The 23,807-nt window shown below is 45.7% G+C and overlaps 1 long non-coding RNA gene across 2 annotated transcripts; it reads right to left on the bottom strand.

Annotated features, from left to right (window-relative positions):
* Positions 1-626: 626 nt before the first annotated feature.
* On the bottom strand, positions 627-23,398 carry LOC141102375 (uncharacterized). Of its 2 annotated transcripts, none has more exons than XR_012235092.1 (3): positions 23,341-23,398; positions 16,694-16,816; positions 627-724 (listed from the first exon to the last, which is right to left on the bottom strand). It is a non-coding gene; the product is annotated as an uncharacterized lncRNA (long non-coding RNA). The 2 variants fall into 2 exon arrangements; XR_012235093.1 differs by lacking the exon at positions 23,341-23,398 and adding an exon at positions 18,389-18,511.
* Between the last annotated feature and the right edge of the window lie 409 nt (positions 23,399-23,807).

Below are 23,807 nucleotides of genomic sequence, written 5' to 3'. Positions count from 1 at the left end.
CGTGGCAAAATGGTCCAGAGGAGCTACTCTGTCCTGCAAAACAAAATCGGTATAATATTGCTTTTGTTAGCATTAAAATTCATTTTAGCATATTTGTTTTCTAATAATATGCGTTTGATAAATAACTGCAAATATCGTGTGACATAAAAGATTACAAATGCCGCCTTTTTATTCTGCAGAGCCTCTGCTCTCAGAAAATATATACTTTTTGGGGGGTTTTCTGCTCATTTTAATATGCAAAATACATTTGATAAAAAAGTCCCCGGCAGTGAAGGGGTTAAACAGGTTTTCGCCAGACTGGCTGCAGATTTGAATTTTTGTCAGTTGGTGCTAAAAATAGAACAGCCAATCAGCTCATCCAGCTGGTGAAGCTGTGTGAATTCAGTCTACAGACAGGAAGAAAATGATTTTATTATGAAATGGATACATAAAAACACGGAGAAAGTGGATGTCAAATGAACAAAAATGTCCCCTATTTATTTATTGGTGAAATAATTGATAAATAAACCCACATAGAAGGCTCAATCAATGGATTTCAGCTGTGGCTCAGAAATGTTGCTGTGGCTGGTCATGTGACCACCTCATTTGCATACGGCACCTATGATGTCATAGTGTAGCTCCTCCACTCCACTATAACTGACACACACAGCACCTGCAGCTCACTTGCTTCGTGTATTCTGACCGAGCAGGATGCAATCTCGATCTCTCTGCAGTGTTGTGAGTTCTATAAGAACAATGACACGATTTAGGAGAACGTACGGTTACAAAGCAAAGGATCTTCTGAAGAACAACAAAGAAGAACCTGTTTTATTGCTAAATGTGCGCCCTTTACCAGAGGAGCACCAGGCAAATCCACCGCCCCAAACTACCTCCCCTAAAAGGGGAGGAGTCAGGGCTATTGGGCAGAGGGTCATAGCTGCCATAGGTAGAATCTGGCCCTGCCAGCGCCCCAAAATCTCAGAAGAAGATGTTCATAGTAAGTAAAATATTAGAGAATTATAATCCAAGGTCACATGATGGATGTTATATATATATATATAAAAATAATCCAGTATATAGGGTATATAGGATGAGGTGCAGAAATAAGCCACAGTGCAAAGCAATCAAGCCTTTCCATAGCAGATATTTTATTCATGTAATTATTATTAAATAAGTACTGTTAAAAAAAAAATATATATATATATATATATATATATATATATATATATATATATATATATATATATATATATATATATATATATATTTTTTTAACAGTACTTATTTAATAATAATTACATGAAAAGATAAATAATATATATATGCATATACAGTAAATCTATCTAAAAAAAAAAAAAAAAAAAAATTATATATATATATATATATATATATATATATATATATATATATATATATATATATATATATATATATATACACACATACACACACACACATATACATACATACATTTTTAGATAGATATAAAATCTATCTAAAAATGTATGTATGTATGTATTATTTAATATGTATGTATTATTTAATAAGTATGTTTTATATATTATATATATATATTTTTTTTTTTTAACAGTACTTATTTAATAATAATTACATGAATTGATAAATAATATATATATGCATATACAGTAAATCTATCTAAAATATATATATATATATATATATAAAGATATATACTATATATGCAATATATCGATAGATATACATAATAAAAAAAATAGTTATATATATATATATATATATATATATATATACATACAATTTTTTTTATTATGTATATCTATCGATCTATATCATTTTTATATATAAAACAGTACTTATTAATTCATAATTACATGAATTGATAAATAATATATGTGTATACAGTATATATATATATATAAAATATATAAAGATATATACTGTATATACATATATTATTTATCAATTCATGTAATTATGAATTAATAAGTACTGTTTTATATATAAAAATTATATAGATCGATAGAGATACATAATACAAAAATAATAGTATATATATATATATATATATATATTTTTTTTTTTCTATCTATCTATCTATCTATCTATCTATCTATCTATCTATCTATCTATCTATCTATCTATCTATCTATCTATCTATCTATCAGTACTTATTAGTAAATAATTACATTAATTGATAATTACTAATCATAATGCTTTAATATGTGGACAGATAGATGCTGTATTTATATATTGGGGGGGGGGGGGGGTCACCTCTATATACACATAGTGGGGTCACCTCTATATATACAGAGGGGAAATCTTCTAATGGGGACACGGCTTTTACTGTCTAGGAGGGGACTGGGCTCACTTTGGGGGAGATTTCTTCTCAATTTTGTCTAGAACGGGAAATAAAGGGAAATCTCTCCATTGGGACACAAATGACAATAATAAAACTGACAGGGGTTCTACCATTCCCTCCTCCACCCAAAATGGGGGGCAAGTTTTGGCTTTAGGATTTCCTTTAGGGAGATATTTGTCACAATATATATTATAAAATATATATCACAGCAGTGGTATATACAGTATGTGCAGTGTATACTGGAAGTAGGCTCAGACATGGTTTCAACAGGATAATTTAGGCCACGCCCCAATAATTTGCGCCATATTTTGAAGCCACATCCACCTCTATTGTTAGTACATTTGGCACCATGTCTCACTGTATACAGTTTATTTAAGACGATACGTCATTATGAACATGTTGGCGGAAGAGCAGCGGTCTCTGTACGTTCGGGAGGTGATCCTGCCCCCCTCCTGTATTCAGTTTAAAAAAAAAAAAAAAAATTAAATTTCAAGTGGGATTTTGTATTGAAATTCTGTGCCCCAACTGTGATCAAAGCGTACTGGCATGATCCTATTGTCTTCAATGGGCAAACTTGGGATGATCAAATCTAACCAAGGCTGCAGCATCTGTACCACCCTCTCTGGCTGCCATGGTAGGATTTACTGTAGGTGGGCTGCCGGAGGTGGCACAAATGCAGATCAATCTCTTTTTTGATAGGGACCCAGCAGTGTTAAGTGGTTTGACTTTGCCCTCTAACTGCCTCTTTTGCTGGACAGCTTGGTCTGATAAAAGAACTTGAAAAATAACAGACTTGCAGGCAGGACCACCAGGCAATAAAGCTGTGTTATGAGGGGGGGACCCAGAAAAACAAGAACGTCATACCAGTGACAGACTACATCATAGATGTCATTTTTTATTTTGCCCAGAGTTCCACTTGAAGTATGGGAATTCAGGGGGGAAGTGCTGTTAGACATACACTTGTTCTGACATAGAAAGCCAAGCACTGAGAATGGACCCCTCGGGGCAGAAAACTCCCATATTGTCCATGTATACAGAGAATCACATAAAGGGAAACGCGTAACACCAGATTATTTCCATAGCACTCATTCATGACACTTATATATGACGATACATCTAAATGTGCACAGATTCCGTGTAAGATCGATCAATGACGTGTAAAGAGCAAGAATAAAAATGACTGTTTACTTCTCTCTGTAGGCCAAAACGATGAACGTCTCAACGTCAGGCAGCCTTACATCTGGGTTCCATACATCAGTAAGGCTGAACTGGATAAAATGATGGAGGACAAACAAACACAAACAACTCCATCAACAAATGATGACCAGAAGACTGTACAGGCCTCATCTATGGAGGACAAAAACATACAAGTCACTCCATCCACCGATGAGGACCAGAAGACTGTACAGACGGTGTCTATGGAGGACAAGAACATACAAGTCACTCCATTCACCGATGAAAACCAGGAGACAGCACAGGCTGCAACTATGGAGGACAAAGAAACACAAGTCACTCCATCAACCACTGAGGACCAGAAGACTGTACAGGCCTCAACTATGGAGGACAAGAACATACAAGTCACTCCATCCACCGAAGAGGACCAGAAGACTGTACAGACGGTGTCTATGGAGGACAAGAACATACAAGTCACACCATCCACCGATGAGGACCAGAAGACTGTACAGACGGTGTCTATGGAAGACAAGAACATACAAGTCACTCCATCCACCGATGAGGACCAGAAGACTGTACAGACGGTGTCTTTGGAGGACAAGAACGTACAAGTCACTCCATCCACCGATGAAGACCAGAAGACTGTACAGGCTGCAGCTATGGAGGACAAAGAAACACAAGTCACTCCATCAACCAAGGACATCAAAATTGAAATCAGTCCATCCACCAGTATGGACAAGAAACCAGCTAGATGCAGAAGCGTCAAATTGAGCAAATCTCTCTCACTCTCAGACATAATAAGCAATCTATCTTCATCTTTTTCACTCAGCAGTGATGATAGTCTTCAATCTTCATCCATCAGTAGCACAAACCATGAGATGGCCCCACCAATCCCATGCACCAAGGTCATCGAGGACCAGCCATGCGTACTCTCCTTTGAAAAGATGACCTGTCATAGAATCCTCGGAGAGGGATCCTATGGGCTTGTGCTGTTAGCCTCTCATCCCGCCATTGACCAGAAGCTGGCGGTTAAAATTGTGGAAAAGACAAAAATACTTAAATATGATGATTGTGAGATGATTTTCATAGAACGTGACGTGCTGAAGGCAGCCAGCGAGAGTCCATTTATTACACATCTGTTTGGAACGTTCCAGACAAAGGTAAGTCTTTTCACCTTCCAATTTCTTCACCTCTTTCCTGTATTGCACTCCACTACTGATCCAGACCCCCTAAAATTGTTATGCAAATGGTGAGTTTTTTGGGAGCTGAAATTTACACAAGGCTAAGCATCCCCCTTCCCCCTCATATGACGGTCTTCACACCTGTCAAATAGTCCCTTAGGCACTGAGTGCTGAATTGTGAGAGGTGGAAGGGAGCTTCACTTGTGTCCCACACCAGGTTTTTCCTGAGGGGTCCGGCTGTAGTGGGGTGGAAAGCAGTATGGGGAAGAGCAGAACTCTAGAGTGCCTCCTTCAAGCCTAGAGGTTGGTTAGGTAAACTGTACAGAGTAGAGGTTTTATTTAAAAAACTCATTTTAAGAAACTGCCATTGCTGGCCTGCTTTTGAAATGACTACCGGGTTGCTTCTGGTATCAAAACTTTGAGTCACTTAGAAAAAGGTCTGCAGCTAGCAAGACAGGAGAAGTCTTCTGATCTACATGGGGCTTTTAGGATGGTGAACCAAAGAATTAATTCATTCGATCACCAGAACAGCCAGACTAGCATTTCAATAAGGACAGTCTAGCAATGACGACTTTCATAGTTTCTCTGTCCAGTTTTCCTAACTTGTGTGTGTGTGTCTCTGTCTATTACAAAATGAAATCCTGCATGTCTATAATGTAAACTTTACTTCTTATTTTTACACAGAATTATCTCGTCTTTGTCATGGAATGCCTGAGTAGAGGGGATCTCTTTGACACCCTCTTTTTAGGACCATTTTCTGAGGACACCATCAGGTAAGATCAATAACCGGGTCACTCTGTAGTGGGGGGGTGACCGACCACTGAGGAAATGATGTGATCACCCCCTTCATCTGAGCCCTGACCATCCACACCCCTATGTACTATAGGGGGAAGTCATTTCATCTCTAGACTTAATTGGTCTGCAATAATTTGGGATGCTAATTCATATATCTCTTTCCCCATCAGATACTTCATAGCGGAAATGATCTGCGGTCTGCAGTTTCTGCATTCTAGGGAGATCATCCACAGAGACCTCAAGCCTGAAAATATCCTCTTGGATGACGACGGCCACATCAAAATCACCGATTTTGGCCTGTCAGTTGCTGGAGTTACAGAGTCCAAGAGGACTGAAGGACGAGCCGGGACAAAATCGTACATGGCGCCAGAGGTAAGATATACGTGCTAATCACCTGATATTAGATATAATTGTAATGTTTGTTATTATGGGATATAGAGATAAGACAAAGGGGGCTCACTTTTCACTAAATTAAGAATTTCTCCACTGGTGCCCTGGTTGCTTTCAATGGGTTTCCAGACTGGAACTATGTCCCCAACAAAAGGTGGGAATTTATGAGACATTAAGGTCAGGTGTAGATAGCTGGCTCTGTTCAGCCCGATTCACACATATAAATGGGATAAAAGCTTCAGGGATTGTCCACCTGCTGGACTCCTTCTCGTTAACATGATGAGCGCTTGTGAACATTCAGCTATTGGGGTCAGTATACCTCTGTCTCCCATTTTAAAAAGGACTATTAAAGTGTAGTCATTACCTTTCTCTTTATGTTTTGGTAAGAGCAGGGAAGGGTTTGATCCTCTGACAGTTTTACATAGGTGTCCCCATTGGGACCTCATCTGTTTGTATTGGTGACCACTGTCATTGAGAAAGAAAGTAAGATCCAAAGTTTTAGAGTTTTCCCCAGAACATGAGGTGAGGAGAAACCTTCAATGGGGACGCCTGTTCTGGGGACAATTCTTTAAAAGAGAAATTTCCCTCAATTCGGGAGACTTCAACCAATTTTAATTTGTATCTCTGGGAGACCCAAAGCCCCAATATTCGCAAGCTCCGCCTTAGTTTAATGTCTTTTGAGCACAATTTTAGGACTCCTGTTAGGCTTCATAGGTCACATATACCAGCATGGAGTCATCTCTGTCCTCTGCCTGGCCTGACAATGAGCTTATTTATCTTTCTCTTCTTTATGTTTTTACAGGTCCTTCAAAGATTGCCATACTTTGGCATGGTCGACTATTATTCACTGGGAATAATAGTATATATGATGGCGGTCGGCAGACATCCTTTCTTTAGTAGCCAAGAGTCCTTAAAGGAAGAATTGAAGATAGTGACCACCGTGGAACCGGATTATCCAGAAGACATGGACCCTTTCCTCTGCGACATCATAAAGATCGTAAGTATACATAGAGGTTTTATATTTTTTAAGGGACAAAGTCCTTTCCAGGTTACATATATCTTATTAGGATTTTAGAAGATGCATTCGAAATTTCACATGTTTACCTGCACACATCGATTGAAGTCATAGCAGTACTTTCAGCAAGCTGACTGCTTAATGGAAGGATCTGTCTTCATCTTTCATAAGGAAAGCAGTAGCCCCTGTGTCCCTTGTGATGTCCAGTGAATGTCTGGTGAATTCAATTTCTGGGGACATTCCTTACACAGACAGCCTATAGAACTCCCCTGGGGCTGCCATCATCATAAGAGTGATATAAGAAACGTGTAACTGTCAGAATTACATATTAAAAGGGGAGTTCTATTCTTCAGAGATTGTTCATGTTATTTCAGTGTTTCTTATTCTATTCTTTTCCTTTTTACAGTTTCTATGTAAGGACCAAGAGGAGCGGATGAGGCTAGTAAGCGACATCCGAGAACACCCCTTCTTACGGAAGGTGGACTGGAAGGAGACAGAGCAAGGGAAATCACCACCACCATTTCCATCAGGAAATGTAAGTATACATATAAGGAAGAAGTCCCAGCACAATGGGGAGATTTCTAGGTTTTTTTTTTTTCTGAATAAATCAGAAACATTGACAAGACTTTTTTCTCTTTCCAGATTCCTGAGGAAAATCTAGATGAAGGAGTGGCAGGGGATAAATTCATTCAATTTGAAGAAGACAATGAGAAGCCGATAGAGCCAGAGGAGCAGAAGAAATTCTATGGCTTCACCTACATGAGTGAGCGTCTGAAGCTGTAGCCAGTGGCCTCATCACCACCATCGGAGAGCCAGGATCCTCACCGTAGGGCCTCATCACCACCATTGGAAAGGCAGTAACATCATTGTACAGCCTCATCACCACCATCGAAGAGCCAGGATCCTCACCATACAGCCTCATCACCACCATCGGAGAGCCAGAATCCTCACCGTAGCGCCTCATCACCACCATCGAAGAGCCAGGATCCTCACCGTAGAGCCTCATCACCACCATCGGAGAGCCAGGATCCTCACCGTAGGGCCTCATCACCACCATTGGAGAGGCAGTAACATCATTGCACAGCCTCATCACCACCATCGAAGAGCCAGGATCCTCACCATACAGCCTCATCACCACCATCGAAGAGCCAGGATCCTCACCGTAGAGCCTCATCACCACCATCGGAGAGGCAGGATCATCAATGTAGAGCCTCAGATCATTAGATTCTGAAGGATCTACAACCATCTAATGTGACATTTATTTTTCAGGGACAAATTTCAACCTTTTCAAGGTCCCAATGATATAGGTAGGAAGATACATTTTATTTATCATCTACGGATGACAAGACATAAAGACATTGTGACAATAACCATTGACTTCCCTATTACCAAGATCTCCAGAGAATGTGGTTGTGTCACAGATCAGACCACCCATCACATGTGATCTGACTGCTGCACGATAGCGGCGTATGACGGCACACGTGACATGGGCATGCGTACTGTACATTGGTAGAGCAGCCACAATCCGGAAGGCCATCCAGAGAGAAGCGTGATCTCAAGCTCCACCCCCAGGGAACAACCCGCTCAGACCACTCCCAAAGAGTCACTGCCACACATGTCATTGGCAGGACATGTGGAGGTGGAGCGGGTGCGATAGGGGAGGAGTCTAACCAGCATATAATTGGGAAAAAAAATAGGAGTGTCCATCTTCTTAAACCACTAAGGGCTCCTTCACACCTGCCAGCATTCTAAAATTGGCCATTTTAGCATGGCGTACTATCCATGGGTGCAAAGTGTGCAGTGCACATGGGCCCCATGGGGGGTGGGGTCCACTGTGCTCTGACCCACACTGCACCCATGGAACTGTGACGACTGAGAATAGGAGGGAGACTGTGAGACACCTTTGTCCTGTTTTCCCACTTCCTTCCAGGATAGAATCCTCCCCCATAGCCCACTCTTCCTCCATATTTCCTGCCAATGGCATCTGCAGCATTGACTCTCTGGGAGTGATCTGGATTGGTTGCTCCCCAGGGGGGGGAGGGGGGACTTGGGAATGGGCCTCCCTCTGGATAACATTTCCCGGAATTCTATCCATGTAACCCCAGGAGATGTATGGGATTACATGGATGGAGGTCTTAGTAATAGGAAAGTCAGTGGATGTTGTCACAATGTTTTTATGTCTTGTTATCTGCAAATGAGAAATAAAATGTACGTTCTTATCTATACCGCCTTGATGTGGGGACCTTAAAAAGTCAGACTTTGTCCCTCTAAAATAAAAGTCAAATCAGATGATCCGAGGCTCTATATTGATGAGAGATAGAATGTATGTTCTGATCTATATTGTCTTAAACAGTATAGAAAGTCATGCATTTCACAGGGAGATGAACTGGTCACCCTAGACTGATGATTCAGGGACTATCCGATCGCCTTAGGGGGTCAGGAAGGAATTTTTTCCCCTTTGGAGCCCATCTGACTGAGGGGGTTTTCGCCTTCCTCTGAATCATCCTGAAGGTTTAGGAGTCTGAAAAGGCCCCGCCTCTGAGGAGTCAGAGGATGACAGTGATGGACCGACCAATGTTCTCCGAAGACCTACAATAATTTTCTTGTAAAAATGTTTCCTTGTAAAAAATTTTAAATTTCAATAAAATTGTGTGCACCTTAATTGTCTTTTGTATGTGAAGGTTTTTTTTTCCTGTCTCTATATTTTTATTATAATGATGAATGACAGCAGGGTGGGGAGTCTCATCCCACATTTCATGATTATATCACCCTTAGGCCATGGGATGGTGATGGGAAACACTATTAACATAGGGTTGCCAACTGTCCGAAATTCACCTGGACAGTCCAGGTTTTGAATCATGTGTCTGTGTTTCAGTTCACCTCAAACCCGGACACATTATTCAGACAGGAACGTGGCTCAGAACAGGACCTGACAGCAGGGTGAGGGGGCACTATGTGTGCCGCATTACCATTCTCTTTGGAACGCCCAAAAGGTGTTCCAGGTCTGTTACAATCCTACAGTGTATACTAGAAAAAAAAATTTCTGTGCACCCCTAAAGTGTTCGGGTTTGGCTTGAAGAAAAAGTGGCAACCCTACATCAACACCAAAAGTCTAGTCTCTGTATATTAGTCATGTTTTGGCAGCAGATACACTATATTGTCAAAAGTATCGGGACGCCTGCCTTTTCACAGGCACATGAACTTTAATGGCATCCCAGTCTTAGAGCCGGTTCACACAGGGGCGACTTGTCAGACGACCTAGCCGCCTGACAAGTCGCCTCCCGTTCTGTACAATGGAACCGTTCTAATGGTCGCTGAGGCGACCTGCAAGTCGTGCCGCCCCTGTGTGAACCGGGGCTAAGGCTGGCAGTCTCTGCTCTAATTCATCCCAGAGATATTCTATCATGTTGAAGGTCAGGAGTCTGTGCAGGCCAGCCAAGTTCCTCCACCCCAAACTCGCTCTTCCATGTCTTTATGTACAGTACCTTGCTTTGTGCACTGGTCCAAATCATTTGGTGGAGGGGTCCATAAAGAAACAGATGAGCGAGTTTAGGGTGGAGGAACTTGACTGGCCTGCACACAGTCCTGACCTCAACCTGGTTGAACACCTTTGGGATGAATTCGAGTGGAGACTGCGAGCCAGGCCTTCTCATCCAACATCAGCGCCTGACCTCACAAATGCTCTTCTGGAAGAATGGTCAAACATTCCCATAGACACCCTCCTAAACCTTGTGGACGGCCTTCCCAGAAGAGGTGAAGCTGTTATAGCTGCAAAGGGTGGGCCAACTCAATATTGAACCCTACAGACTAAGACTGGGAGGTCATTAAAGTTCATGTGTGTGTAAAGGCAGGCGTCCCAATACTTTTGACAATATAGTGTATGTTGTTTGCAGGTATAGGCCATGTGTAAGTAGGGGTTAGCATCAGTGGTGGCTGGTGCTCCATTTTGAAGGGGGGGGCAAACAGGGGCCGGGCGCATGGATCAGGGGGCCGGCGCCCCATATGGACAGGCCGCCACTGATTAGCACCCCTTTTAGTGAAGTCTCTGCCCTGGGAGGGTATGGCCAGCTTGGCGAGAACTGGCAAGAGAGCTGCTTACACATGTAGATAGGTCTGGTGTGCATTCAGGGGCCCCCGTGCAACTGCCCGTCCTCGTCCTTTTCATATGACAACGCTGTACAATATACTAACCTTCCTCAACCTTATTACCCCAGGGGTAATAATTTTCAAGTCTTTGGGAACCCCTTCTGAAATCTCATTCTTGAGGGGTCAGTGGGAAGGATATACAAAAATGAGTGTAGCGCTAAATAATGCGACCAAATCAATGGAAACATCTGTGATTGTGACTAAAAGGTAAACACACAATGAAGGGACTAGTGACAAGGAATGGCTGGTTTCTCAGTGGCAGTAATAGTGTCAGTATAAACCACTCAAACACATGGGGAGAATGTCTACAAATATATGCAATGCAAAAAAAATAAAATGTGAGTTCACAAATAGTGAACACCAAAGTCCAAACAAGTGCGTGAAAAAAGAAGGATCATCTTCCAGAAAGGGTCTGCACATGTAATCCAGGTGAAGCGATGAAAGGCCTTCCAGGAATTCTCAGATAAGAAGTTGGGTGCTCTTACTCGGATGCGATGGACACACAGGCCAGACGGCAGTGGGTCAGATCAGCTCCGAATCCTTGGTTCCTGGTAACTGGACTCTGCAAGGATGCCACGCTGGATAGGATGAGTGGTCTTGCGACTCTACACCATAGAACAAGACAGCAATGGAAACCCGACAACCAGGTTAATCCAGGAGATGGTAGTGGGGAAAGGTGGTCACCAATGCCCAAACGTAAAATGGAATAGAAAGATAGGCTCCATATGGTGCAGGTCCAACCAAATGTGGTTTAATGAAATTTAAAATATCGTACAACAGAATGCAAGATATATTGGAATAAAAGTGATCAGGTGAATAAAATATATGAATAAAAGCAATGTGGGAAGCAAAAGAAAGCTGGTCCGTTGCGTTTCGACTCTATGGGTCTTTAACAGGGGCATGGTAGTGGGAAGGATACCCCTTACATTGGTGGTCAGTGGGAAGGATACCCCCTTACTTTGGTGGTCAGTGGGAAGGATACCACTTACATTGGTGTTCATTGGGAAGGATACCACTTACATTGGTGTTCATTGGGAAGGATACCCCTTACATTGGTGGTCATTGGGAAGGATACCACTTACATTGGTGGTCATTGGGAAGGATACCCCTTACATTGGTGTTCATTGGAAAGGATACCCCCTTACATTGGTGGTCATTGGGAAGGATACCCCTTACATTGGTGTTCATTGGAAAGGATACCCCCTTACATTGGTGGTCAGTGGGAAGGATACCCCTTACATTGGTGGTCATTAGGAAGGATACCCCATACATTGGAGATCAGTGGGAAGGATACCCCTTACATTGGTGGTCAGTGGGAAGGATACCCCTTACATTGGTGTTCATTGGGAAGGATACCCCTTACATTAGTGCTCATTGGGAAGGATACCCCTTACATTGGTGGTCATTGGGAAGGATACCCCCTTACATTGGTGGTCAGTGGGAAGGATACCCCTTACATTGGTGTTCATTGAGAAGGATACCCCATACATTGGTGGTCATTGGGAAGGATACCCCTTACATTGGTGTTCATTGAGAAGGATACCCCATACATTGGTGGTCATTGAGAAGGATACCCCATACATTGGTGTTCATTGAGAAGGATACCCCTTACATTGGTGGTCATTGGGAAGGATACCCCATACATTGGTGGTCATTGGGAAGGATACCCCTTATTAGTGGTCATTGGTAGTAGTGCTCTCTGCTCATATCTCTAATAGATCTGATCTATAATAAATCTTCCTTATTAGTCAAAAATGTTGTACCCCAAGATGGGTTGTCACAGCTAATATCAGGGGGTCCTGTTTGTGAGTGGTTTCCCAGAATGGGGTTCATAGCATAAGAACACAACACATGGTGAAACGAGTCCAAATCACTTTAATGATTTATCATATGATCTCATTAACTGTCCAACACGTTCTGGGAGCCAACCCCCACCCCCTTCATCAGGATTTGCAATCATTATCAAGAGCTTAAGAGGACTCAGTAAGGCTCTCCATTCACACTCAGCGTTTTAGGATCTCGGGGCAGAAACGCTGTGATTTTGCCCTCGATCTCGAAGCGCCCTACAAATCGCAAAATGCAGGTTCAGGGGCCATTATTTTCAATGGCACCTAAAACACAGAGCGGTTTTGCCAGGATTGCCTCACAATTTATCGCTCGGCAATCGCAGCAAAGCACATTGCGTGAAGCCTGTCTCCCAAAAAGGAGCAGGAAAAACCGTGTTCTAGGCGCCATTTAAAATAATAGCACCTGAACCTGCGTTTGGCGATTCTAGTACGTTTGGAGATCAAGGGCAGAATCGCATTAATTCCGCCCGAGATCCCAAAACGCCAAGTGTGAATGGAGCCTTACTGAGTCCACTTAACATATACCTAAAGGCAAACTCTTTTTTTTTTTAAGTTTTGGATGGAGTGGAGAGGGATTAGAACCCCTGTCAGTTTTTATTGCTGTCTGTGCCCGTTAGGGAGATTCATCCTCTTTATTTGTCCTATTCTGTCCCAAATGTTTGCTTGTCCCCAAACAAAGTAATAGGGGGGAATCTTCTAATGGGGACACCAGTTCTGGTGACCTGGGGGGGTCCCGAAGGAATTCCCTTAATTTGCAGGGATTTCCTCTCACTTCCTGTTTGGCTATGTGACAGGAAGTGAAGGGAAATCTGCCCAATGGGAAAAAGATGGCAAAAATACAGCATACAGGGGTTATAACCCTCCCTTGCTCTATCCAAAATAATGATAAAAAAAGTTTTGCCTATAGTCTTACTTTAACCACTTGCCTACCGGGCACTTTCACCCCCTTCCTGCCCAGGCCAATTTTCAGCTTTCAGCGCTGTCACACTTTGAATGACAATTACGCGGTCATGTAACACTGTACTCATATGACATTTGTAGCATTTTCTTGAGAAAGATAGAGCTTTCTTTTGGTGGTATTTAATCACCGCTGGGATTTCTACTTCTTGCTAAACAAACTAAAAAAGACCAAAAATTTTCAAAAAAATTTTTTTTGTTTGTTTCTGTTATACAATTTTGTGAAAAAGTAATTTTTCTCCTTAACTGATGGACACTGATGAGGCTGCACTGATATGCAGCATTTATGGGCACTGATATGCAGCATTTATGGGCACTGATATGCAGCATTTATGGGCACTGATATGCAGCATTTATGGGCACTGATATGCGGCATTTATGGGCACCGATATGCGGCATTTATGGGCACCGATATGCGGCATTTATGGGCACCGATATGCGGCATTTATGGGCACTGATATGCGGCATTTATGGGCACTGATATGCGGCATTTATGGGCACTGATATGCGGCATTTATGGGCACTGATATGTGGCATTTATGGGCACTGATAGGCGGCAATGATAAGCGGCACTGATTGGCTGCACTGGTTGGCACTTTTGGGGCTGCACTAATATCAGTGTCCTGATTGTCAGTGTAGATGTCCCCTGTGTGGATTTGCCGGTTTTCGGCTCTGCTCTCCTCACACGCTGTTCACGTGAGGGGAGAATTGCCGATAACTGGCAAATCCTGCTGACATCTGTGATCAGCTGTGATTGGCTCTTAACACCGATCTGCAATCAGCTGTGTCTGAAGGATGCAGCGATCACAGATCACTGCCGATTGCTTTGTGCACTGGTCCAAATAATTAGGTGGAGGGGGGATTATGGTGTGGGGGTTGTTTTTCAGGGGTTGGGTTTGGCCCCTTAGTTCTAGTGAAGGGAACTCTTAAGGTGTCAGCATACCAAGACATTATAGACAATTTCATGCCCCCAACTTTGGGAGCTGGAGAAATCTCACCCAGTCCAGTCCAAGATTCTACACAGGCTCAGCGTCATATCCAGAGGTTGTCTTTGGGAAATAGACGTATGAGTGCTGCCAGCATTGCTGCAGAGGTTGTAGGGGTGGGGGGTCAGCCTGTCAGTGCTCAGACCATACGCCGCGCACTGCATCACATTGGTCTGCATGGCTGTCCTCCCAGAAGGAAGCCTCTTCTAAAGATGATGTACAAGAAAGACCACAAACAGTTTGCTGAAGACAAGCAGACTAAGGACATGGATTACTGGAACCATGTCCTGTGGTCTGATGAGACCAAGATAAACTTATTTGGTTCAGATGGTGACAAGCGTGTGTGGGGGCAACCAGGTGAGGAGGACAAAGACAAGTGTGTCTTCTCTACAGTCAAGCATGGTGGTGGGATTGTCATGGTCTGGGGCTGCATGAGTGCTGCCAGCACTGGGGAGCTACAGATCATTGAGGGAACTATGAATGCCAACATGTACTGTGACATACTGAAGCAGAGCATGATCCCCTCCCTTCAGAGACTGGGCCGCAGGGCAGTATTCCAACATGATAATGACCCCAAACACACCTCCAAGACCACCACTGCCTTGCTAAAGAAGCTGAGGGTAAAGGTGATGGACTGGCCAAGCATGTCTCCAGACCTAAACCCTATTGATCATGTGTGGGGCATCCTCAAATGGAAGGTGGAGGAGCACAAGGTCTCTAATATCTACCAGCTATGTGATGTCATCATGAAGGAGGGGAAGAGGACTCCAGTGACAACCTGTGAAGCTCTGGTGAACTCCATGCCCAAGAGGGTTAAGGCAGTGCTGGAAAATAATGGTGGCCACACAAAATATTGACACTTTGGGCCCAATTTGGACATTTTCACTTAGGGGTGTACTCACTTTTGTTGCCAGCGGTTTAGACATTAATGGCTGTGTGTTGAGTTATTTTGAGGGGACAGCAAATTTACACTGTTATACAAGCTGTACACTCACTACTTTACATTGTAGACAAGTGTCATTTCTTCAGTGTTGTCACATGAAAAGATAGAAGAAAAGATTTACAAAAATGTGAGGGGTGTACTTACTTTTGTGAGATACTGTAGGTTACTATAACAACTATCACTGGACTTAATTTAAATTAGAGATGAGGACATTTTGGTAAAATTTCACACATTTTTTAAACACATTGGAGTCAATAGGAGAAGACAAAATGAAGGTGGCCCTGGTGCTTTTAAAGCTCAAGTTTAACCTGCGTATATATTGTCCCCCCCTCCCCCCCCCAATGATAATGACATTTATAAATAAAACTTTTCTACTACATTGTGTACCTTATTTCAGATCCAGTGATGTCATCACAAGCGCTCTGAGATATTAGATCTCATATATACTGAGAAGAATTTATATCTAAGGTCCCTTTCACATTGGGCGGTGGGGGCGTCGGCGGTACAACAGCGCTATTTTTAGCGCTGCTGTACCGTCGTTCTTGCAGCTGTATTCGGCCGCTAGCGGTGCGGTTTTAACCCCCCGCTGGCAGACGAAAAAGGGTTAAAATCCCTCGTACAGTGCGGTATAGCCGCGCTGTCCCATTGATTTCAATGGGCAGGAGCGGTTTAGGAGCGGTGAATACACCGCTCCTTCACCGCTCCAAAGAAGCGGTTTGCAGGACTTTTTTCACCATCCTGCCAGCGCACCGCTTCAGTGTGAAAGCCCTCGGGCTTTCACACTGAACAAACAGTGGAGGCTGTTTAGGGGCGGTTTGCAGGCGGTATTGTTAGCACAATACCGCCTGCAAACCACCTCAGTGTGAAAGGGGCCTAAGAGACACTTTTTCCGGTTGGTAGACAAATGATGTCCATGAGAAATTCCCAGAATCCTCCTCACCTCTCCCGTCATCAGGTAGATGAACTCCATAGTGAGGCTCCATATCCTCTCCACCATCTTCTTCCTCCCCTCCCCCATCCTCCGAGGACAGATCCCTGGAATATTCCGGGGGGAACGTTTGTCCTGGAAAAGTAAATCAGTTGTAAGAAGAAGCCTTATATCCTTTATAACCAAAGTCTACAGCCGAGGGGGGGGCCCCAACCTTACTGAGCCCCGGAGGGCCCCAACCTTAGTGAGCCCCGGGGGGCCCCAACCTTAGTGAGCCCCGGGGGACCCCAACCTTAGTGAGCCCTGGGGGGCCCCAACCTTAGTGAGCCCCGGGGGACCCCAACCTTAGTGAGCCCCGGGGGACCCCAACCTTAGTGAGCCCTGGGGGGCCCCAACCTTACTGAGCCCCGGGGGACCCCAACCTTAGTGAGCCCTGGGGGGCCCCAACCTTAGTGAGCCCCGGGGGGCCCCAACCTTAGTGAGCCCCGGGGGACCCCAACCTTAGTGAGCCCTGGGGGGCCCCAACCTTACTGAGCCCCGGGGGACCCCAACCTTAGTGAGCCCTGGGGGGCCTGGGACAATTCTTCCAGATCCTTCCGTGACCCAACAGAAAGAAAACATTTATCTTATATAATAAATGTACCGGAATGTAAGATATGGAGGGAAAAATGGGGGAATCCGCTGAGTTATTGTCATTCAAATAAACACAATGAGAAAATGTCTATAGAATAAATCATTGGTGTCAGTGTGATAGGGGCCCCCAGGAGTGAATAGCCCCCAAGTCAGCCCCCCCTTATATCAGGGTCTCCACAGTCCCCCTCCTCTTATATCAGGGTCCTCATAGCCCCCCCTCCTCATATATTAGGGTCCCCACAGCCCCCCCCTGATATCAGAGTCCCCACAGTCCTCCTCTTTTTATATCAGGGTCCCCACAGCCCCCCCTTTATATCAGGGTCCCCACAGTCCTCCTTCTAAATCAGGGTCCCCACAGCCCCCCCCCCTTATTTTAGGGTCTCCACAGTCCCCCTCCTCTTATATCAGGGTCCCCACAGTCCTCCTCCTTCTATATCAGGGTCCTCAAAGTCCCCCTCCTCTTATATCAGGGTCCCCACAGTCCCCCTCCTCTTATATCAGGGTCCCCACAGTCCCCCTCCCTTATATCAGGGCTCCCACAGCCCCCCCTTTATATCAGGGTCCCCACAGCTCCCCCTCTTATATCAGGGTCCCTACAGTCCCCCTCCGCTTATATCAGGGTCCCCATAGTCCCCCTCCTCTTATATCAGGGTCCCCACAGTCCCCCTCCTCTTATATCAGGGTCCCCACAGTCCCCCTCCCTTGTATCAGGGCTCCCACAGCCCCCCTCCTCTTATATCAGGGTCCCCACAGTCCCCCTCCTCCTATATCAGGGTCCCCATAGTCCCCCTCCTCTTATATCAGAGTCCCCACAGCCCCCCCCCCCCCCTGATATCAGGGTCCCCATAGTCCCCCTCCTCTTATATCAGGGTCCCCACAGTCCCCCTCCTCTTATATCAGGGTCCCCACAGTCCCCCTCCTCTTATATCAGGGTCCCCACAGTCCCCCTCCTCTTATATCAGGGTCCCCACAGTCCCCCTCCTCCTATATCAGGGTCCCCACAGTCCCCCTCTGATATCAGGGTCCCTACAGTCCCCCCCCCCTCATATCAGGGTCTGGGTATAGATAACTAACCAATAACAATGATAGTACTGGTGGGCGGAGCCTGGTGTTGCAGAGTGCACACCCTGGACATCCCCCACATCCCCCAAGTACACGCCTCTCCTTCCAGAAGTAAACACGTCCCCGGGTTACCATAGTAACAACAATCAGCACACTCCTGAAACAGCAGCGGCCATTTTCTTGTAGCCACTCTGTCTTTATAAAGAGGCGGCCATTTTCTTGTAGCCACTCCGTGTTTATAAAGAGGTGGCCATTTTCTTGTAGCCACTCCGTGTTTATAAAGAGGCGGCCATTTTCTTGTAGCCACTCCGTGTTTATAAAGAGGCGGCCATTTTCTTGTAGCCACTCCGTGTTTATAAAGAGGCGGCCATTTTCTTGTAGCCACTCCGTGTTTATAAAGAGGCGGGCATTTTCTTGTAGCCACTCCGTGTTTACTTTATATTCTATGAATTGTGTGATGATAATCCATGGTGTGATAGTTGTCTCTCCTCCTCCTATACAACATTAGTACATACAGCCCCCTCCTGCTCGTCCTTTCCTGTGATCTCAGGGCCACAGTGCAGGCACCAGACACATAGGGGGGGATTAAAAAAAAATATGTCAAACACAAGTTTTATCCAACCTGGTGCCGTTGCCCATAGCAACCCATCATCTCTGATTGGCTGAGACAAATTTAGTGTCAGACACTTTTCATTGGTCCCCTTTCCCCCATTGTCTGTACTGGGAAGTCTCTCTTCTGTTGTCTCATCAGGCGTGTCATCTGTCAGTGAGATTGTCATCATCTGTACATCAATATTCTCCTCCTTGGTGAGAGCAATAAAATTACAAGTAAAAAGGTGTAAAGAAAAAAATATATAAAATAAATGTAATAAAAAATGGTTCTCCGCTTGCCGACTGTATACTGTATATATATACGGCGGCTCCCCTGGGCGGGATCTGTACACCATTCTGCGCTTATGGGTCTGGGGCGTGCACGTGAGCTGCTGCAGGCGATCCGCTCTGGTTGTGATTGGATACGGCGGGAGCCAATCAGAGGGTCCTACAGACCCGACGATCGTTCCCGAGAGAGACATAACAGCGGTCTTCTGATGTAAACAAGGCAGATCGCCGTTCTGTGATAAGGGAAAGTTGTGATCTCTGTGTCTCTGCTGAGCAGGAACACGGATCTCTGTCTTCCCCACAGTACAAGCCCCTCCCCCACAGTTAGTAATCACTCCCTAGGAACACATATAACCCTTCAATCTCCCCTGGTGTTAACCCCTTCCCTGCCAGGGTCATTAGCACAGTGGCAGTGCACATTTTTAGCACCGATCAATGTATTGGACTCACTGTTCCCCAAAAAAGTGTCAGTTAGGGGTTAATTTACTAAAGCTAGAGAGTGCTGAGTCACAATTCTGTATAGTAATCAATCGGCTTCCAAGTTTTATTACCAAAGCTTCATTGAATGATCTGATGTTAGAAGCTGATTGGTTTCTATGTAGAAACGTGACTCATTTTTAGTAAATAAACACCTTAGCCTCGGTTTCCACTATTGCGACATGAAAGTCGCAAGATATTGCCCGCAATTTTGATGCGACTTGAAGCAATGCCTGTGTATTCCTGAGGTCTTCAAGTCGCATCAAAGTGGGACCAAAACAGTGCCGGGACTACTCTGAAGTCGCACAGATATGATTGGTACTCATTGGAAATCATTGGGGTACCACTTGTCATGTGACTTTGCAGTCCCAAGTCACATGACAAGTCACACAAGTGGAAACCAAGCCCAACAGTACAAACGATGAGATTATCGGACGGATGATCGTCTGTTTATTTTTACATGTTAATCTCGAATCTGATGAGTTTACTAAAGTCACGAAAATTCCCGTATGACAGAAAAAAAAATTGGGAAGTGATGTCATGTGTTGTATTGCATTTTTGAACGATAGCTGTACTGATTAAATGAAAATAGTGCGATCCGGCATCGTACGAAAATGTTTTTTATGCATGTCCGATAGAATAATATCGGATGAACTGTCATGATCGGCTCTCGGAAGCTCTGTACTAACGATCCGATTATCGTACGATCGATCCGAAAGCGATATTTTCTGATCGTGCGTACGATTTGTCCGCCGCAATGTCGCAGTCCTGCTATAAGTCACTGACTGCCGCCATTATAAAAACTCCGGAACTCCATCCCATAGGTTGTAGACGTGATAACTTTTGCCCAAACCAATCAATATTCGCCTATTGGGGTTTTTTTTTTACCAAAAATATGTAGCAGAATAAATATTGGACTAAATTTATCAAGAAATTTAAAAAAAAATTAAATTTCTTTATTGGATTTGTTTGAGGGCCGGTTCACACCACATGCAGTCCAGTGCGTTTTGTTTTTCCTCTGCATCAGAAACGCATGGATAGGAGATCACATGGTTTCCAATGACACATTGAAAAGAAATAATTACTGAATGTCTGAGAATCATCAGCACCAAATCCCTTGATTGAAAACGACAGCAAAGAAGCAGGAAATGGGATTTTTACAGCGGTTTTCCAGCCGCAAACATTTTTTTTTTTTTTAACCACTTAACAACCAGCCCATAGCCAAATGACGGTTACAGGGTGGTTTCTTAACTCTGGGAGGGCGTCCAGGGACATCCTCCCAGAATTCCCCTCTCGTGCGCCCCCTGGGGCGCGCACCCGAACACATCCGTGACCGCCGGGTCCTCATCACGGATCCCGATATATGGCCGCTGATCGCGGATGTTTACCATGTGTTTAAGCATTTTGCTTAAAGTTTAATAGAAGAATGTAATCTAGTTGAATACAGTTGGACTGAGAAACACTCTTATGTTTATGCATACATCCTGACTTCTGAAGACACGAAGCGCACTGGATGGGGCCACATGTCCAAAGAGACCTCAGGATGGGATGGGGCCCGGGGGGGGGGGGGGGGGAGGGGGTTGGGGGGTGGACTGGGAGATGGCAGAATGAGACGAGGAGATCGCAGGATGAGACGAGGAGATCGCAGGATGAGACGGGGGTGGACAGGGAGATCGCAGGATTGGACTGGGAGATCGCAGGATGAGACGGGGAGATCGCGGGATTGGACGGGGAGATCGCGGGATTGGACGGGGAGATCGCGGGATTGGATGGGGAGATCGCAGGATGAGACGGGGAGATCGCGGGATTGGACGGGGAGATCGCGGGATTGGACGGGGAGATCACGGGATTGGACGGGGAGATCGCAGGATTGGACGGGGAGATCGCAGGATTGGACGGGGAGATCACGGGATTGGACGGGGAGATCGCAGGATTGGACGGGGAGATCGCAGGATTGGACGGGGAGATCGCGGGATTGGACGGGGAGATCGCGGGATTGGACGGGGAGATCGCAGGATGGGACGGGGAGATCGCAGGATTGGACGGGGAGATCGCAGGATTGGACGGGGAGATCGCAGGATTGGATGGGGAGATCGCAGGATGGGACGGGGAGATCGCAGGATGGGACGGGGAAATCGCAGGATGGGACGGGGAGATCGCAGGATGAGACGGGGAGATCGCAGGATTGGACGGGGAGATCGCAGGATGGGACGGGGAGATCGCAGGATTGGACGGGGAGATCGCAGGATGGGACGGGGAGATCGCAGGATTGGACGGGGAGATCGCAGGATTGGACGGGGAGATCGCAGGATGGGACGGGGAGATCGCAGGATTGGACGGGGAGATCGCAGGATGGGACGGGGAGATCGCAGGATGGGACGGGGAGATCGCAGGATTGGACGGGGAGATCGCAGGATTGGACGGGGAGATCGCAGGATGGGACGGGGAGATCGCAGAATTGGACGGGGAGATCGCAGGATGGGACGGGGAGATCGCAGGATTGGACGGAGAGATCGCAGGATGAGACGGGGAGATCGCAGGATTGGACGGGGAGATCGCAGGATGGGACGGGGAAATCGCAGGATGGGACGGGGAGATCGCAGGATGGGACGGGGAGATCGCAGGATTGGACGGAGAGATCGCAGGATGGGACGGGGAAATCGCAGGATTGGACGGGGAGATCGCAGGATGGGACGGGGAGATCGCAGGATTGGACGGGGAGATCGCAGGATTGGATGGGGAGATCGCAGGATGGGACGGGGAGATCGCAGGATTGGACGGGGAGATCGCAGGATTGGATGGGGAGATCGCAGGATTGGACGGGGAGATCGCAGGATTGGACGGGGAGATCGCAGGATTGGATGGGGAGATCGCAGGATTGGACGGGGAGATCGCAGGATTGGACGGGGAGATCGCAGGATGGGACGGGGAGATTGCAGGATTGGACGGGGAGATCGCAGGATTGGACGGGGAGATCGCAGGATTGGACGGGGAGATCGCAGGATTGGACGGGGAGATCGCAGGATGGGACGGGGAGATCGCAGGATTGGATGGGGAGATCGCAGGATTGGACGGGGAGATCGCAGGATTGGACGGGGAGATCGCAGGATGGGACGGGGAGATTGCAGGATTGGACGGGGAGATCGCAGGATTGGACGGGGAGATCGCAGGATTGGACGGGGAGATCGCAGGATTGGACGGGGAGATCGCAGGATTGGACGGGGAGATCGCAGGATGGGACGGGGAGATCGCAGGATTGGACGGGGAGATTGCAGGATGGGACGGGGGGGGGGTGGACAGGAAGACCTCAGGATTGAGGATGAATGGGGGGTGGACAGAGAGCTCAGGAGAGAAACCATAAACAGTGCAATTCAGATTGAGACACAGAACTCTCCCCCGTTCTCGGCTCTCCTTATCTCCTGCAGAGTCCTGTACAGGTGAAGAAGACAGAACTAGTGGTCCTCGGTGTCTGCAGCCTGAGCCCAGCTTCTGTCTTCCAAGAATCTGATGAGATTCTGGGCACACACTTCACCAGAGATCCGTCTGTCATCTGTCAGGACACTGCCACAGCTTAACTGCATCAACTTTTCTATCAGGCGCACTCTGACCTGTCCTCCTCCATTGGAAAGCACCTCCTCGTCTTCAGCACATATCGGCAACTGACCCCGCCCCCACGCGCAGTGTAAGTGGCCAGTACAGGAATATGATTGCCATGGGGTGCAGCCAATCACCATTAAGACAAGCAGAAGGGAGGTCCAATCAAAGAAAATTTTCACACAATGAAATCCTGCGCCATGCGGGATTCTATGTGCATGGGCGGGACAGCGGGAAAGCCCTCCCTTTGCGGGACAATCCCGCCCATTCAGGGACGGTTGGGAGGTATGAAACTGTATTTGCACAGCAGTCTTTTAAACACAATTTTTTTTGGGAAAAAAATACACTTTACTGAATTAAAAAAAAAAAAAAAAAAATAGTTACCCCAATTTGTTTGTATAATATGAAAGATGATGTTACGCCGAGTAGATACCGAACATGTCGCGCTTTAACCGCTTGCCGTCCAGAACATAGCCGGATG

Source organism: Aquarana catesbeiana, linkage group LG07 (assembly GCF_042186555.1).
Source record: "Aquarana catesbeiana isolate 2022-GZ linkage group LG07, ASM4218655v1, whole genome shotgun sequence".
NCBI lineage: Eukaryota > Metazoa > Chordata > Amphibia > Anura > Ranidae > Aquarana > Aquarana catesbeiana.
The sequence above is the reverse complement of the archived record's forward strand: the minus strand, read 5'-3'. Positions and strand labels throughout refer to the sequence as shown.